This window comes from Lactuca sativa, chromosome 8 (genome assembly GCF_002870075.4).
Source record: "Lactuca sativa cultivar Salinas chromosome 8, Lsat_Salinas_v11, whole genome shotgun sequence".
NCBI classification, from domain to species: domain Eukaryota; kingdom Viridiplantae; phylum Streptophyta; class Magnoliopsida; order Asterales; family Asteraceae; genus Lactuca; species Lactuca sativa.
The window spans coordinates 274,859,833-274,871,532 of record NC_056630.2 but is presented as its reverse complement, the minus strand read 5'-3'; positions in this window follow the sequence as shown (position 1 = coordinate 274,871,532).

The window sequence follows — 11,700 nt, the reverse complement described above, 5'->3', positions numbered from 1 at the left end:
ATAACTGATATTTAAACGACCTTCGGACGGATACCCGATACCCTACCAGACCACATCCCAACGGGGAAAAGGAAATAAAGCGGGTTAGCCTTCCTAAGTCCTTTAAACATTATTTATATAACTATACATATACATGCTTGCTTTTAACAAGGTATCTATGTAAAAGTATCCTGGCAAGTGTATCCAAGTAAGTGTATCCAAGTAAGTGTATCTCTACAAACAACATGTATTCGTATGGACTCATGAATGAACTGACTCTTGTGTGATTCCTCGTATTTGGAATGGCAAGTGGTATTTCCTAACTATACCTATTATAGTTACTAGTAATGAACGTGTATAATCCAAGTATACCTTTGCTACCCAAAGGTATTGTATTGACTGATGGAACTTTTATATCTCTATATGTATCCATGATATATAAATGATAGTTAAACGACCTTCGGACGGATACCCGATACCCTACCAGACCATATCCCAACGGGGAAAAGGAAATAAAGCGGGTTAGCCTTCCTAAGTCCTTCAAGCATTACTTATATAACTATACATATCTAGGCATGCATTTAACAATTTAAAGTATAAAAGAAGTTTTGTAAAACATTTAAGTGTTTTGAACAAAAAAGAAATGATAATGACTTGATGTCATTTTATAAAGCATTTCAAAAGTATATCCTTTGATAACAAAGTATAACAGAGTTTTGTAAAAACCTTTGTAAAGTTTAACAACTATTAAAGATGACTTGATGTTAGTTTGTAAAACGTTTTGGAAAGCCATTTACAGAAATCTGTTTGGTAAAACAGCTTAAAGTGTAGTAAATCCTATAGTATGCTGGTTATTAATCACATAATTGATATAATAACTAGCATGATTCAACCTGTATTTCCCTCCATTAAAACATTTAAAAACATTTAAAAGATTGATTTAGGGGTATGAACTCACCTGCAGTGAGCGGATCGGAAGGAAGTGTCGGACAAGTGGTTGGTGTCAAGTGAGGACTTAGACACACACAATGGTCCTAATTACATATGAAGACATATGTATATAAACAATTAGTGATTATAACACTAATTAAACATGTTTAAACATCCTATTGCGAGGGAAACACTTTGGTCAACTACTAGGAGGCTATCGGGTTGCAACAAAGGAGTGCGAAGCCTCATACGGGAGTTTCTTTATTGGAGTTTACGGCCCAGGGGAGTTTACTCCTGGCCGTAAACTATCAATTAGTCACCAAAAGTGGCTTAAAACTCTAAGGGCTTAAGTTTTTTAGTGCTCCAAAGCTTTAAACAAGTGTTTGGGTGGGTTTAAGGTCCAAGAATGGCCTTGTATGGTGTTTACGGCCCTAGAACCACTCCCCCATGAGTTTATGGCCGTAAAATCATGGTAAGGAGTACCATTTCGTGAATTTTGGTCCTTAGGTCAATGGGGGTAAGGTTCTATGTCACTAACCAAAGCTTACTAAGGTGTTAGGGTGTCATTTGCACCCTAAGAAGGGGTTTACGGCCCTAAGACCAAATCCCTTGGTGTTTGCGGCCGTAATCTAATATGGACCATGGTATTTTGTTCTTTCAAGTCCCATACACATTAAGGTATGAGTCTATATTAGTTTCACAAGGAAAGGAAGGGACTAGGGCACACATTTGGCCATCAAAGAAGGGTTTACGGTCCAAGGTGTTCTTGGGCTGTAAACTCTTTGATCTTGATGTTTCCTTGTGATTTCTTGATGCTAAGACACATAACAAGCCCTATAACACTTTTAGATAGAAGGACTTACGATTTGGAATGAAAAGCTGAAGATCCTTGAGAGAGAATCAGGTTTTTCTCTAGTTGAAAATGGAACAAATGAAACAAATATGGCTATGGGCCATATTTATAACCCTTGGGGTTTTTGGTCCAAAATATCATTTGAGCCGTAAACTCCAACCTCGTGGAGTTTTGAAACTTTTAAGATGCTCAAAATAATCTAGGGCATCCTCTCTCCTGATTTCTCCTAAAGTGTAAATCCGGAAATACTCAAACTTATTCCAAAAAGTCTGAAAATTTACAGTAACTGTTCTGACTTCTATTGACTTGATATGTTATACAGAATGGAAATTTCGGGTTCTCACAATTTGAGTCGTGGGGCTCAAGGATGGATTGACCATTATGATCAGTTTGGGGATTGTAGTTGAAAGTAGAGTAGTTGATTGATGGCTGGTATGTTGTTATCTATGGTGGAGACTTTGCCCTTTCACTGTCTGAGTTCATGGAAGAAGTGAGTAGTCTTGTGACCTTCAAGGTCGGGAGGTAAGCCCAACTTGGGGTCGGTTGGTCGCAGTGTTTGGAGACAGGATGTCAGCGCCGTAGTGTGCAAATGGGTCGATGTGTTATGGATGCATTGTGATGTGATTAAGGGTCCATGTTCTTGGGTTATAGCAGGACGAGCACCAGACTGGTGGTTGGAAGAGCAGGCAAGGAGTGTATTTTTTGTGATCATAAGTCAGTATTGGTTTATACTCTTGTATGGTATCCTTAGTGATAAGTGGTCATGGTTGGGAAATTCTAGAAGATCATCCTTTATGTATTATTCATTTATGGGGTCAGGGGATGGTTGTACCTGGTTGAGCCGGGTGAGTTAATTGGTTGTTTCACCACCAGTTGGTGGTAGTTCGAACTCTGAGTAGGGGATAACTGGATATTTTGCTTGGAGGATCTTCGATATGTTCGGGTTCATGGTTTTTAGGGATTTGCGGTGCGAGTATGTGGAATCTTGGTTCAGGGTTTGGTCAAGGAAAGGGTATATAGTAGGTAATGAATGTATGCATGTGTGGAGGAGAACATGGGTTGTCACTCATTAAGAAGGGAGTGATCAAGGAACTCGTTACAAATATTGATTCCTATTGGGGGTTCGTGAGTTCCAGGTAAAGATCTAATGTCGATATGATTGGCGTAATAGAAGGATGTTTGGGTTAGGATGTCCTAGTGTTTCAGGTTATTGGGAACCTGGCTGCTGGATCAGGCGTGAGACTGGTAGTCTCAGTGGAGGTTGAGGAAAATCTGTGTTCCCAAGTTTAGTGGCGGGTTTCCATGAATTAGAAGATTTCGGGAAATGCTAGGGTAGGTCCTTAGATCTCGGGTCATGATTTTAGACCCGAGTTATGTGTATTTTGGCATTCCAATCTAGGGTATTCCATCCCGAGGATGACTGGACCTATGATTAATTGGACCCAACATGTTTGGTATTCCAACCCGATGGTTAATTGGACCAAACACGCATATGATACGAGGGTACCATCCTAAGGATGAATGGGCCTATCGTAGGCATGCCTGGTATTCCAGCCCGAGGCTGATTGGGCCATGCTTGAGTGTTTGTGTTTGTGAGTTGGTTGTGTGTGTGTGTTGTTTCGGGAGTTAAAGGAAGCAGTGTATGGTTGGCACTAGAAGGCTCATATCCTAATTTGTCTCCTATTGTTCATTATATCCCTGGAAAGTTTTTCATTAGAATGAGCGTTCTCTCGAAGGAATATCTAATCCCTTGTGTCAAGTAAAGAGTTATCGGCAGCCGCGCATGATATGTGTTTTTGTTTTCTCGGGTGAACCTCTGGTTATCAAAAGTTGAGTAGTCAGTTGGGGGGATAGGTAGAATGGTATTAGCAATGGTTCACTATGAGCATTCAGTCGGGGAGTTAGAACAAATTTAAGACTCCGTATTTTAGGTTTCGGTAAGGTAGAAGTGGTTTTCTGCAAGGGATTAAGGATTCGTTAATTTTCAGGTTTGGAGATTTCTGTTAAGGTTGGGTTCGATTAATGGAAGGTAAGATAGGTTGTTCGGTTTGGGTTGTGAAGTTGAGTCCTCGTGGGAGCAGTTTTGATTGGTTCTGTCTGTCTGGGAGTCCGACATTGTTCAGGGTTTTCAATTTCAGGCATAACGGTTGGATGCTTGTAGGCCTAAGGAAAGGTTGAGGTTTATTCTTGTTAGGGCTTGTGATATCTTCTATTTTGGGTTCGACATGAGTAAGGGTGAGTGGTCATCCGAGCGAGGTGACTTCCCCAGTCATTTTGGGATTTGGGGAGTCCTGCCAGGATTGTTAGTTCGGTAAAGGATTTAGTAAGGAATGATTTTGAGGACGAAATCAAATTTAAGTGGATGAGAGTTGTAACACTCAGAAATTTAAGAATCAACTTTGAGTATAATTTCCTTTTTGGAATTTGACACGACGCGTTGGAGGCACCAACACGACATGTCTATATAAGGAAAAGGCGCAAGTTTCATTTAGGCAACACGGCGTGTTCCTCTTGGAACACGACGTGTTGATGGCTGGGAATAAAACCCTAAATTTTCAAGTTTTGCCCCTGTTTAAAGGAAAGTTCAGGCTAGGGTTTGTTCACCATCAGCCCCCATCAGCCCCTAAAACCCTAAGAGGACCCTAATAATCTTTCCCTCTCATTTGTGAGCTAGTGTGGTGTTTTTGGAGCCAAAGAAGAAAGAAGTTGGAAGAAGGAAGTAAGTATCTAGCTAGCAAGCCCTCATATTTCAATTTGGCACTACTCTGGACCTTTGTAAGTGTCAAAGATCCAACTTTTATTCCTCTATGTTTCTAGATCTTGATTTTTGTCCCTTTTTCTTGTTGTTCTTGAGTGAAGGAATGATTGGATTTTATAACGTTAGCAAATTTATGAATCTCCAGGTTTAAGTGACCTTGTATAGTCTTGGATCTGGCCTATAGTTGAGTTTTGATGCCATACATGGAGAATAGGTCATAAATCCCCAATTTTGACCTTTTTTGGGTTCAAGACATGCATTGGACATGCATTTCTATAAAGCACCGACCTTTGAGATGGTTTTGGTGCTAGAATCGCTTTTAGAAAGGATGGGTTTTAGACTTTAAGAATTTAGTGCTTCTTGGTTAAGCCTTTGAACCTTTAAGCCTTGTGGTTGGATTTTGGGACCCTTAGAGTAGTTCTAAAGGATAAAGTTGGAAACTTTATCCTTCTTGATAGCATTTGGATCAAGATCTAAGCCTTGGAGTCCTTGGAATCGAAGAAAACAACTGAATGTATTAAGCTGCTGGAACTATAGCGAATACTGCGTGTTTGGAAGCCAACGCGACATGTTGGGTAACATGGACGGTTGGCCTTGACCGTTGACTTTGACTTTGACCAAATTGGACCTTAAGGGTATTTTGAGTATTTTGGGATTTTGATAAAATTCGTATCTTAGTTGACAGGTATTGGTTGGAGCTGAGATTCGGAGTCGGGACCTCATCAGTTATGCATCAATTTGAGATGTGAGTTTTCATCACTGTACTTGCGGGTCGAAGGCACCAATGCCTACCAATTGGATTAATAACCTATTATGTATGTTGTTGTGCTATTGTGATCTATTAGGTCGATATCCTGGTAGATAGGATGTTGTTTTGCTTAGTGATATGTAGATATTCTTGACTGGCCGTAGACTGGCATATGATTACCTGTTATCTGTATACATGTTTGGTTGGTAGCTGAGGCTTCACTACTTCATGCGTAAGCTAACATGCCTGGTGTATTCTAATTCGATGGTTTATTGGACCCATAGTATGTTGGCATTCCAACCTGATGGTTGAGGGGCCTAGGGTATTCCAACCCGATGGTTGATTGGATCCATAGTATGTTAGCATTCCAACCCGATGGTTGAGGGGCCTGTGGTATTCGAAACCGATGGTTGATTGAACCCATAGTATGTTGGCATTCCAACTCGATGGTTGAGGAGCCTGTGGTATTCCAACTTGATGGTTTATTGGACCCATAGTATGTTGGCATTCCAACCTGATGGTTGAGGGGCCTGGGGTATTCCAACCCGATGGTTGATTAGACCCATAGTATGCTGTTATTTATTGGTATATGTTATTTGCTCGTGTGGTGGTATTTTGGGGGAACTCACTAAGCTTCGTGCTTACAGTTTTGGTTTATGGTTTCAGGTACTTTAGTGGGCCGTGGCAAGGCGAAGGTGAGACCATACCCATCCTTGATTTACAATTGATTGGATCCTGGAAGACTTTGATTTTTAATTAATGTTTTGGAAATAATAATTGTAAACACTTTTAATGATAAATGGGTCGTTTTCCGAAAGGTTTAAATTTGTTGAAATTTTTGCGATGTTACACGTTGTATTGTGGAAATGTTGAATGCAACAACTCAAGGAGTTGATCGAATGAACTATCAGTCCATTTGTTGTTGACCTTGATATGCATCAGCTTTGCTAAGAAATCAAGGGAAGAAAACGTACAACCAAGATATAACTTGGTTTTGACTGCCTCTAACAACTGCTCAAAATCATCATCGACACTGCTACCTCTTGTATTTGATGTTCCTTCATCGAGGTTGGTATCATTTACTCTCGACTCCCACATAACATCGTTGATAACATCATCCATCTCGTTACTTAGCGTTATGACATCTATAATCGGTGGAATTAAAGGTTCACCGTGATATGTCCACGTTTCGTATGACCGACTTAAACCATATATGCGAACATGACGTCTCATTGTTCATGGATCCATGAAGTAATGCTTATCACATTGCTCAAACGGGCATCTGATTTCACTTTTACTATCTAGGTGTGACATGGATCTCTTGACAAAAGAGTCGAGTCCTAGTTGGAACTCGAGAGATTGACGATGTGGACTAGTAGTCTAACTTTTATCAATAGACATGATGCAACTGAAACATAGTTTAGTGTTTAGGGTTTACTCTACGGGAAACAAAAATCAAGTAGAGCATTCATAAAGTCGATGATTCAAAAAGTATCTCCAACACAGGAACACATGAACAAATAATTAGAAACGGATAGAGTATTCACAAAGGTAGGCTTCCAAATCCACTTTTTGAATACATTATCTCATATGTGAACGTGTATTACATGATTTTCTGTTTAAGAAAAATTCGGCAACATTTCCCCTTAGCTCCTAAGTATAAATATAAATATATACTCGATGAGCAAAGAGAAAATGACAATCGAATCTTTCTTAATCAAACAATCATGTAATACACGTTCACATCCTAAATGAGACAAAGTATTCAAAAATCAGTCCAAAAATGGGGACAACCTGAAATTAATTTCTAAATCAATTTCGGGCGAGTATTTCTAGGCTCATGATGATTACAAAGAAGACACGCAAACGAATAGAATTTGGAAGTTTTTTGGTCGTTTATAGCCTCTTAATTTTGATATTTTTGCTATTTATGACATATGATTTTGTTTTAGGTTTTCTACAATACCATTGTACTTTAAATATTATATTATTTATTCTATTTAAGCATTATACTTTTGAATATATATATTTTTATTTATAATATCATATTTTATCCTATTATAGCATTGTACTTTACAATATTTTTGTTATTTATGACATTTTTTGTTTTAAGTTTTCTATAATAATATTGTACTTTAAATATTATATTATTTTTTCTATTTGAACATTGTACTTTTACATATATTTTTTTTATATAGAGTATCACATTTTATCTTATTATAGCATTGTACTTTACAATACTTTTGGAAAGTACAATGCTATAACTAAAAAAATGAAAAAAAGTTTGTGTATTTATATGTAATTTGGAAAGTATAACGCTATAATGAAATAAAAGAAAAAAATAGTTTGTAAAGTACAAACTATTTTTTTTCTTTTTTTTTTATCTTATAACATTATACTTTCAAAGTTGCACACAAATACACAAACTTTTTTTTATTATTTTTTTTTCCATTATATCATTTTACAAACTTTTTTTTCATTTTTTTTCCATTATAGCATTATACAAACTTTTTTTCTATCATTTTTTTTCATTATAGCATTGTAATATCCAAGTTGCATACAAATACACAAACCTTTTTAATTTTTTTTCATTATAGCATTGTACTTTCTACATAAATACACTTAAACATGCTTCCTATTGCATATTCATGATAACATCATATTTTTTTTTTCAAATCTTCCATTATTACATCCTACTTTTTTTTTCAATTTTTTCCATACATATATTCGTTACACACACATTTTTTCCATTCATCATACACATTAGAATATAGATAAATACACTTAAAATACATCTTACACATATTACATTTCCATTATAGCATCTTACTAATATACATCCTATTATAACATCCTATTACACAAACTACATATATATAATTTTTCTACATACAATATACATATACATATACAAAACTAATACACATCCCATTATAACATCCTACTTTGTTTTGTTTTGTTTTTTTTCCATTTTCACATTTGTAGTTTCCATACACAAACTACATACATTATTCTTACTTTGTTTTTTTCCAACATATTACATATATGTGTATCTTTATATATATATATATATATATATATATATATATATATATATATATATATATATATATATATATATATATAAAATTGTACATATAAAAAAACAAAAAAAAAGCTTTTTCTATGGTGGCTCAATTTCCGACAAAAAGTGGTGGTGGCGGTGGAGATCTTCAAATTCCAACAATACACTCCAAGATATTGAAATTTCTTCAACCAACATGTAAATTCAATGGGGAAGATGATAAATCGAAAAGAAAAAGAGAGAAAAAAAATGAAAAAACGTCACACTTGATGTTGTCGGTGATGGGGTTTGGAATGTCACTAACGGCGCCGGTGAAGGGGTGGGTCACCGGTAATGGGGTTGGTCGACGATGTGTTGGACGCTGGTGAAAACCTTGGACGGTTCGAAGTCCCAGGTCACAATGATTTCTCCCGAAAAATGAAAATCGGACGCACACTGAACTGGGACAAAACAAAGGGGAATAATTTGCGACAATTATTAGTGTCGACGTATACTAATTGCGGCGACGAAAGGATTAGTAGAGGTGATATATTGGAGAGAATCTTTGGCGGTAATTTTTTGAGTATTAGTGGCGATGTTGTCACCGGTAAAGGCGTTGCCGCTAAAGGTATTAAACAAAATTGATTTCCTGATGTTGGATTAGGACTAAATTGACAGACATCAATTCACCTCGGCAATTGACACAGATGATGTGTGCCCATTAGTATCGACAAACAACACGAAACTTAGTTGTCGCTGCTAAAGATGCGCGTCATTGCTAATGCTCACATTTCTTATATATATATATATATATATATATATATATATATATATATATATATATATATATATATATATATATATATATATATATATATATAGCTAGGTTCAAATGTTTCTAGCAAATAGTGTGTGCCTAAATGCACCAATGAGAGTTCAGGAATAATAAATCATTAAATAAATTAAAAAAGGGTATAATGGTAAACTTACTATATCTAATCATGGTAAAAATTAAGTCAATTTTTCTCTCCTTAATTAGTTTAACCCTACAAAGCCAACATCCTTAACCATCGACGGCTTCCTCAAATCATTGATACCTCTGTACCTTAATTTCCACCAGAAATCGATTCATACATCCGAGCACCACCGTCGGCCTTTTATCCGCCATCATGACAGCAACTTCTAGATCCTCTATTCGACTACTCTTCTTCCTCATCTTCATGTTCGTCGCCTTCCATCCACCTGATGCCTCCATGCTTACAGATGGTGGCAAAAAATAGATTGATTGAAATAGAATGCCTGAAAGATGTTCGATTAAAGTCATCAGAATAAGATTATGTCTTTCTTTTCATATCTGATTTTGAGTTTTTGAGCCGACAATACTGAACCATAAGACAACTATTGAACAACAAGACCACATGTTTGACTTAATGTTTATGTGATTCTTTTTAATCTATATTTTCTGTCTTTGGTTCTTAGTTATTGCATATACGATGACATATACTACTCAGTTTGTATTTGTGTTTTGGTTTCTTTTTATCTGCAGCTTGATCTTGATTTTTGTTATTGATAATCAACCTCCTATCCAAGAAATTATTCCCCAATCTAAATCCGTAGAGACACACGATCATTTCTAAATCAGTGGAATTTTTATACATTAATTGTTTATCCCATTCTTAAAGAATCAGATAGTGAGAAATATCAATTCTTCTCTTTGACTTTTGAATAGATACTTTGATTATAAAAGTCTAATTCAGTAATTGGTTTGGAATTGTCTTTATACTAGTTCTTCTATGTTTTATTGTAGTGATTCTGAATATAAAAGTCAATTTTTATGTTAGAATCTTGTTTGCATATACTGCCTTTAGTTGTTTTGTTTTTCTAAACCATTTGAATTGAGTAAAATTATATAAAAAAACTAAAAACTTCTAAGTTTTGTAGATAATAAGAAGAAAACAAAAACTAAAAGTTGGTGTGTATTTTTTGTGGTGATGTAAGCAGGAACATGTGTTTCTTTCAATATTCATGATTCAGATATTTTGTTGGAGTTTAATGTATGTTAGGATGATGCAAAAATGATGAGGTAACTTATGAAAAAAAGATATGTGATACTTCATTCTCAAAGAATGAAGAAAAATAACAATATTCTTTCAGAATTTCGGGATTCAACATCCAAAAACAGCAATATTCTTTCAGAATTCAAGAATTCAAGAAGAAAACATAGAGAACGAGAGTATTCTAGCAGAATGTTGTTATTTTTTAAGAATGTTATTCATTTTTGTTGATATTTTTTTAGAATATTTATAACTATATTAAAATGTATAAGACTTTTAGTCTGTAAGAATATGTATGAATTTGTATTTAAGTTTGGATGTATAAGAATATTTTAGAATGTTTGTTACTTTTTCAACATCTTATTCAAGAATCTTGTTACTTTTAGAATATTTAAGTTTGGATGTATAAGAATATGTATGAATTGCCGTTTGGATGTATAATATATATATATATATATATATATATATATATATATATATATATATATATATATATATATATATATATATATATATATATATATATATACAGTGTTCTAAAAGGCGCGCCATGGCGCGCGCCAAGGCGTGCCATGGCGTGAGGCGTGGCTTCGCCGTTACGAAAAGCTCCATAACGTTGCTGTTAGGCGTAACACGTGGTAAGGCGTGATATGGTGCGCCATGGCGCGTTATGGCGTGTTATGGCGCGTGTTTTTTCGTTTGAGATACAGTTTTTTTCGCTTCGTTATGTCTTTTCAAATCGGAGATACAAGTATTGTGGTTTTTGTTAACTTTTTGTTATTAGTTATTGATCTAACACTTCTAATAAGTAATTATATTTAATATAAATTTATATTTATGTGGTAATATAATTTTAAATTAATACAAAATCGCCGCCTTACATCACGCCTTGAAAAACGCCGTGGCTCGCCATGGCTCGTTAAGCTTGAGGCTTGGCCTTGCCGCCACGCCACGCCTCACGCCATTTAGAACCTTGTATATATATATATATATATATATATATATATATATATATATATATATATATATATATATATATATATATATATATATATATATATATATATAACCATGGTTGTAAATGACGTAAGTCGTGACTTGGCGGCAATGTCAAGCCTCAAACTTTTCCAAGGCTTGACGAACCACGTCGTTTTTAAAACGGCAATTTTATATATAATTAATATTTTTATATGTACTTTCAACTATTATATATATATATATATAATATTATATATATAAAAGTTTTAAAACAGTATTTTTGTTAAAGCCTGACGGCAGGTAGATACAATCCTTGAAGCCATAACGCCGATAACAAAGCGATGACCAATTTTTTAG